Here is an 8,289-nt window from a genome sequence, read left to right as displayed (position 1 = left end):
GCAGACATGTTTCAAGGATTGTCATCAGGGGAAAACGAGGCAGACCTGTTCCTATGGTCTTGCCTCTAAAAATGGTGTGTGCATTAGAACTTCTCATCAAGTGGGGTTCTTAAAGTCAACACTGTGATGTTATGTGCCAGGGAATATAAGAACTACACTACCCAGCATGCAACAGGATTGATGAGCATGCGCGGCAGCCCGGAAAGTGGTATGTGGCCATGCCTGCAGCTAGAATGTTGTTATGAGCACGCTTTATGAGTAAACGTTTAGAACTCAGCCAACACGCCTCGTCTGCATTATTTACTAATAGACAGACAACACATGGTGTCAGAAGTGGCCGTGAGCAGCGTCGGACGGAATGCTTGCCACGAGGGAGCCACGAAAGACGAGAGGAAGGAAGATGTCTCTGGTCGCGTGAGTGAAAACGTGCGAAGGACGCCACATTTCTGAGGAGTTTGCTACGGTGTGTGAAGACTATGAGCGGCGGTAAAGTGACACAGAGGACAAGGGACAAATTGAACAAATAGAAGAGGATCTTGTGCCCGAGTTGGAGGAAAGCCAACAACACAAAGAGCTGTGGAGTCCCGGTAACTTACCCCAAAGTGCAGTCATGGAAAAGCTAAGTCCACCTAGCCCAATGCTACTAACTGCTAATCTTGCTGATAACTGGAAGCGTTTTAAGCAAAGATTTAATATATATTTAGCAGCAAGTGGAGCAGGAGGTGATAATGAAAAGCTGAAAGCTCATATACTTTTGCATGTTATTGGAGAAGATGCTTTGGACATATATAATAGCTTTCAGCTGGATGAAGCTAATTTGACTTTGGAACAGCTAATGACAAAGTTTGAAGAATACTTTGTGCCTCGTCAAAACGTGACATTTGAGAGGTATAAGTTTTTCACACATGACCAAAAGCAAGGACTACCTTTTGATCAGTACATGGCAGAGCTTCATACACTAAGCAAAACATGTGAATTTGACACTCTGAGAGACTCATTAGTGAGAGATAGGATTGTTTGTGGTACAATGGATAATGCACTGAGAGAAAGACTGCTTCGAGAAACTGGGCTTACGTTAGATAAGTGTGTCAGTATGTGTAGAGCAGCTGAGACCACCAGAGCTCAAGCAAAAGAGCTACGGAGAGGTGAAACAACAGTGCATGCCATACATAAAGAACAATGGAAAAAGAAAATGTGTACCAAACAAAAGGATCAAAAAGACAAATCTGTGGAATTTAAATGTGGTAAATGTGGAGGCAGCCACAAGCCAAAATATTGTCCTGCATATGGAAAAACATGTAACAACTGTGGAAGGAGCAATCACTATGCAAAGTGTTGCAAAGCAGCTTCAAGACAGAAAGTTCACACAGTTGAAGAAGATGATGATAAGGAGTTTCTTGTCAATGTGGTGCAAGCATGCACAATTGAAAAAGAAGAATGGATTGTTCCAATCACAGTGAATCAGACGACAATACCATTCAAGTTAGATACAGGTGCTCACGTAAACCTGCTATCTTTGGAAGATTACAAAACACTGACTGTAAAGAGCAAAATCCATCCAGTAAAAACCAAAGTAAGTGGATACACTGGAGAACGAGTTCCTGTTAAAGGCGGATGTATTGCAACTTTTAAACACAAGGGTCGACAAATGAGAGCACAGCTACTGATCGTGGATATGAGTGTACAACCAATCCTGGGACTCAGTGCATGCACAAAGCTCAATCTTGTCAAAAGAGTGTTTGTGGTGACATCTCAAGAAACTACAAATGCTCAGGACACACTCATGGAAGAGTATAAGGACTGCTTTCAAGGACTTGGATGTCTACCTGGACTACATAAAATATGTGTAGATAAAAATGTGTTTCCTGTTGTGCACCCGTGCAGGAAAGTCCCATTTGCTCTGCGGGAAAAACTGAAAGATGAACTAGCACGAATGGAAAAGTTGGGAGTCATTAAAAGAATAGATGAGCCAACTGAATGTGTCAGCTCGCTGGTTGTTGTGCAAAAGAAAACAGGTGCCCTAAGAATATGCTTGGATCCAAGAGACTTAAATAAAGCGATCAGAAGAGAGCACTTCAAGTTACCAACCAGGGAAGAGATCATGGCACAATTTGCTGGAGCAAAATGGTTCAGCAAATTAGATGCTTCATCAGGTTTCTGGCAGATGAAGCTTGACAAGGAGAGTTCAAGACTGTGCACATTTAACACCCCGGAGGGCAGGTACAGGTTTCTTCGTCTACCATACGGCATCTTGTCAGCGCCTGAAGTATATCATAAGACCATTCACATGATTTTTGAGCACATACCTGGAGTTGAGACAGTGATGGATGATATCATAGTGTGGGGCTCAACCCGAAAAGAACACGACGAAAGACTGAGACAAGTGCTAGACAAGACAAGGGAGGTGAACCTGAAACTTAACAAAGAAAAATGTTAGTTTGGAGTGAAGTCACTTACCTTTGTGGGAGATGTTGTGAGTGAAGAGGGCGTGAAGCCAGACCCGAGAAAAACTTCAGCAATCAACAACATGGAAAGGCCAACCAACAAAGATGAGGTCAGACGTTTCCTAGGGATGGTCACCTATCTTGCCAAGTTTGTCCCACAACTGTCAACACAGTCAGCACCTCTCAGGAGTCTTCTTGAACAAAAGAATGAATGGATTTGGTCCCACGAGCAAGAACAATGTTTTCTAAAACTGAAAGAGACTCTTATACAGGAGCCCGTGTTAAAGTTTTTTGACCCCGAGAAGAGCACCAGGATCTCGGCAGATGCATCGCAGTACGGCCTGGGAGCAGTGCTACTGCAGCAACATGAAGAGCAGTGGCTACCTGTCGCCTATGCATCCAGAGCACTGACAAGTGCCGAGACCAGGTATGCTCAAATTGAAAAAGAACTGTTAGCAAGTTTGTATGCATGTGAGCGTTTCCATCAATATGTATATGGACAGATGTTTCAAGTGGAAACTGATCATAAACCGTTGGTGTCCATCATGAACAAACCATTGAATGACTGTCCAGTACGAATACAGCGCATGCTAATTCGACTGCAAAAATATGACGTGCACATGATGTATACACAAGGAAAATATATGTACACAGCTGACACATTGTCTAGAGCAGTGGATAAGAGAGAACTTGCAGACAGTGAAAATAGCACAGAGATACAGGCATATGTAGATATGGTAGTGACATCTTTGCCGGTGACTGCAGACAGAACAGAACACATACGGAGAGAGACTATTGCAGATGAAACTATGAAAGAACTCAAGAGCACAGTACAGAATGGATGGCCTGACAACAAAAAGGATTGCCCCTTGAAAATACAAGACTATTGGAATTGTAGAGCTGAACTCACAGTGGTGGATGACATTGTGCTAAAAGGGAGCAAATTTGTTATTCCGTACTCACTGCGCAAACAGATGCTCGAAAAGATACACGAAGGCCACCTCGGTGAAGTCAAGTGTAAAAGGAGGGCTAGAGAAGTAATGTACTGGCCAAGGATCAATCAGGATATTAGCCAAACAACAACGTCATGTGGAGTTTGCCGAACTTACAGGCCAAAACAACAAGCTGAGCCACTGATGACTCATCCAGTGCCCCACAGACCGTACTACAAAGTAGGAACTGATCTATTTGACTTTGATGGAAGGAGCTACGTGGTAGTCACAGACTACTTTTCAAACTATCCGGAAATTGGAGCGTTGCAGTCAACATCGAGCAAAGCAGTTGTCAGTTATTTAAAGACTGTTTTCGCCAGACATGGTGTTCCATGCGAACTGTTTTCTGACAATGGTCCCCAGTTTTCTAGTTGTGAGTTTGCTGCCTTTGCCAAGGAATGGGGGTTTCAACACTCCACGTCAAGTCCAACTTATCCAAAGTCCAACGGCTTGGCAGAATGCTCTGTAAAAACAGTAAAAAACTTGTTAAAAAAATCACAGGACAAAGATGACTTTCAGAAAAGTTTACTGATCTACCGGAGTGCACCTCTACAAAATGGACTGTCACCAGCCCAAATGCTGATGGGTAGGCGCATTCGCTCCAACCTACCAGTCAACGAGGATTTGCTGACACCCAAAGGCGCACACAAAGTCAGACACGCTAAGGAAGTACAAAAAGCAAAGCAAAAACAGCTGCATGATAGAACGGCAAAACACCTGCCTATGCTGAGGCCGGGAGACGTTGTGCGTCTCAGAGACATTTCTACAGGCACTTGGAGACAAAAAGGACAGGTGGAAGAGAAAGTTGCTCCACGTTCGTATAGGATCCAGATGGAAAATGGACCGACTCTGAGAAGGAACCGCACGGATCTTCAACTACAGCTGACTGAAGGCAACATTGCAGCTCAGGAAAAGGCTCAACAGGACTCAGCTGGACCTGCAGAACTTGCTGACACTGAGCCTGACCTTGCTGACCAAGGACTGACAGCAGTGTCCGCATCACCTGCTGTTGAGAGACTGTCTAACTCTAGACCTAAGAGACATGTTCAGCCACCTAAGAGGCTGATTGAGAGTTGTTAAGGACTCTGAGGTTTTGAGAAAAAAAAAGGGTTGACATAACTGTTTATGATGCTTTGACATTTTTGCACTTTGTCTTTATTGAAAGAAATGTCTATGTAGAGAAAAGGTATTTGCAGATGTGGTTGCAATGCTAAAAGAATGAAAAGTTAAACACTATTTCTTTATAGGGGGAAAGATGTGATGTTATGTGCCAGGGAATATAAGAACTACACTACCCAGCATGCAACAGGGTTGATGAGCATGCGCGGCAGCCCGGAAGGTGGTATGTGGCCATGCCTGCAGCTAGAATGTTGTTATGAGCACGCTTTATGAGTAAACGTTTAGAACTCAGCCAACACGCCTCGTCTGCATTATTTACTAATAGACAGACAACACAAACACTTAACTGTTTGCAAGACCCACAGCGATGACACATTTCCGTGGTTCTGATTGCATACGAGACTATGCAAAAGCATGTCATGCAAAGTGTCCTGTTTCCCTTACATCCACGAAACTACGAAAACATGCTGCCACCCTTTCAACTGTGCTAAACATGACAGACACAGAGATGGACCAGCTGGCCAACTTTTTTGGCCATGATATTAGAATCCATCGCGAGTTCTATAGACTTCCGGAAAAGACACTGAAGCTGGCAAAAATCAGCAAAGTTTTATTGGCACTCGAGCAAGGTCGATTATCTGAGTTCCATTGAAAGAACTTGGATGAAATCACAATTGGTCCAAATGGTAAGTTGTCATCTTTGTTGTTTGTTTGGTTGGAACTCAATTACAAGCTTAACATGTTATGTGTACCACAGAATGTGTTTTGGAAACTGAAGAGGAAGATATCACCAGAGAGGAAGGACACTATCCATGTCCTGACAATGGTAAGTTAATACTCATTTTTCTGGTTTGAACTCAATTATAAGCTTAACATGTTATATGTACCACAGAATGTGTTGTGCAAACTGAAGAGGAAGATATCACCAGAGAGGAAGGACACTATCTACAGGTAAAAGCCAGTAAATTAGAATATTTTGAAAAACTTGATTTATTTCAGTAATTGCATTCAAAAGGTGTAACTTGTACATTATATTTATTCATTGCACACAGACTGATGCATTCAAATGTTTATTTCATTTAATTTTGATGATTTGAAGTGGCAACAAATGAAAATCCAAAATTCTGTGTGTCACAAAATTAGAATATTACTTAAGGCTAATACAAAAAAGGGATTTTTAGAAATGTTGGCCAACTGAAAAGTATGAAAATGAAAAATATGAGCATGTACAATACTCAATACTTGGTTGGAGCTCCTTTTGCCTCAATTACTGCGTTAACGCGGCGTGGCATGGAGTCGATGAGTTTCTGGCACTGCTCAGGTGTTATGAGAGCCCAGGTTGCTCTGATAGTGGCCTTCAACTCTTCTGCGTTTTTGGGTCTGGCATTCTGCATCTTCCTTTTCACAATACCCCACAGATTTTCTATGGGGCTAAGGTCAGGGGAGTTGGCGGGCCAATTTAGAACAGAAATACCATGGTCCGTAAACCAGGCACGGGTAGATTTTGCACTGTGTGCAGGCGCCAAGTCCTGTTGGAACTTGAAATCTTCATCTCCATAGAGCAGGTCAGCAGCAGGAAGCATGAAGTGCTCTAAAACTTGCTGGTAGACGGCTGCGTTGACCCTGGATCTCAGGAAACAGAGTGGACCGACACCAGCAGATGACATGGCACCCCAAACCATCACTGATGGTGGAAACTTTACACTAGACTTCAGGCAACGTGGATCCTGTGCCTCTCCTGTCTTCCTCCAGACTCTGGGACCTCGATTTCCAAAGGAAATGCAAAATTTGCATGGTTGGGTGATGGTTTGGGGTGCCATGTCATCTGCTGGTGTCGGTCCACTCTGTTTCCTGAGATCCAGGGTCAACGCAGCCGTCTACCAGCGAGTTTTAGAGCACTTCATGCTTCCTGCTGCTGACCTGCTCTATGGAGATGGAGATTTCAAGTTCCAACAGGACTTGGCGCCTGTACACAGCGCAAAATCTACCCGTGCCTGGTTTACGGACCATGGTATTTCTGTTCTAAATTGGCCCGCCAACTCCCCTGACCTTAGCCCCATAGAAAATCTGTGGGGTATTGTGAAAAGGAAGATGCAGAATGCCAGACCCAAAAACGCAGAAGAGTTGAAGGCCACTATCAGAGCAACCTGGGCTCTCATAACTCCTGAGCAGTGCCAGAAACTCATCGACTCCATGCCACGCCGCATTAATGCAGTAATTGAGGCAAAAGGAGCTCCAACCAAGTATTGAGTATTGTACATGCTCATAGTTTTCATTTTCATACTTTTCAGTTGGCCAACATTTCTAAAAATCCCTTTTTTGTATTAGCCTTAAGTAATATTCTAATTTTGTGACACACGGAATTTTGGATTTTCATTTGTTGCCACTTCAAATCATCAAAATTAAATGAAATAAACATTTGAATGCATCAGTCTGTGTGCAATGAATAAATATAATGTACAAGTTACACCTTTTGAATGCAATTACTGAAATAAATCAAGTTTTTCAAAATATTCTAATTTACTGGCTTTTACCTGTATGTCCTGACAATGGTAAGTTAATACTCATGTTTCTGGTTTATTAAAGGTGCCCTATGGTAAACATGACACTGAATGTTTATTACATTTAAACCACAACAGAGGTGGCATTACCAACCCCTAATGACGAACACATCCCGCCACCCGAGACACTGACAACACCTTTAAAAGACATCGATGCATCATCACGACATCGTGCAGTGAGACATTCGTCCAATGGTATGTTGTCATCAATTATAAGCTTAAGAAATTGAAAGGGTTAATGAAACCAAATTTCTAGGTATAATGATTGATGATAAATTGAACTGGAAATATTTTGTATGGTCAGTTGCAGGTAAAGCTGCCCAGAAAAGGCGACCCTGGACACAGAAAGAGGTGAAGGCTGTCGAGAAGCACATGAAGTGATTCATCCCCTCTGGTATTGTACCAGGAAAGAGTGACTGTTTAAAATGTTTGAGGGACGAACCGGAAGCTCTCCAAAACCGTGAATGGCAAGCATTGAAGTTCTATGTGTACAACCGCATTACGGCCTACAAAAGGAGATTGCAGCTAAAAAAGTAGATAAAGAGATAATCAGCAAGACTGGTTAAGTAGAACAGTTTTTTGTTTTATTTTATTTATGTTCAATGTTGTTCAAAATAAAAAACTAAAAATGAAAGTTTAAATGAGTTTTCTTGAAAAGTGAAACATGTGTTATCCTGGCATTAATAGTAATATAATTCTGTATGGTATTCATCCTTAGTTAAAACTAATATCTAATATATTTTTCTCTTGTCTCCACAAGTGATGATGAAAAACTTGGTCCCCGTTCCAAATGATAACCAGTGTGTGTGTGTGTGTGCGTGTGCGTGTGTGTGTGTGTGTGTGTGTGTGTGTGTGTGTGTGTGTGTGTGTGTGTGTGTGTGTGTGTGTGTGTATATCAGTCAGTATTTACAACTTATACAAACTGAAACTGCGTGGATGTTGGAAGTATTTTAAAAAGTCAATGTGTTCTTTTTTTCAAGTCAGAACAGAAGCGTAGCAACAACATCACAAGCTATGGAAACATGTAGAAGGTATTACGTTAAAGGTTGGCCTTGCATGGATGACCTGCGACATTAAAACGCTCCCACATCAATAATGAAAGACTCCATGGGACTTAGGAGCGGCCTGCATAAATGTGTGTTTTCACTTGACTCCATCGTTACACACGCTTTT

General features: G+C 42.4%; 1 long non-coding RNA gene across 1 annotated transcript; it reads left to right on the top strand.

Moving 5' to 3' along the window:
• Window positions 1-206: 206 nt before the first annotated feature.
• On the top strand, window positions 207-7,748 carry LOC140679781 (uncharacterized). The gene is made up of 4 exons (XR_012051129.1): window positions 207-5,381; window positions 5,448-5,506; window positions 7,197-7,311; window positions 7,421-7,748. It is a non-coding gene; the product is annotated as an uncharacterized lncRNA (long non-coding RNA).
• The last annotated feature ends 541 nt before the right edge of the window (window positions 7,749-8,289 follow it).

The sequence above is a fragment of the Nerophis lumbriciformis genome, linkage group LG23, assembly GCF_033978685.3.
Source record: "Nerophis lumbriciformis linkage group LG23, RoL_Nlum_v2.1, whole genome shotgun sequence".
Classification (NCBI taxonomy): domain Eukaryota; kingdom Metazoa; phylum Chordata; class Actinopteri; order Syngnathiformes; family Syngnathidae; genus Nerophis; species Nerophis lumbriciformis.
This window is presented reverse-complemented; position numbering and strand designations above follow the sequence as displayed.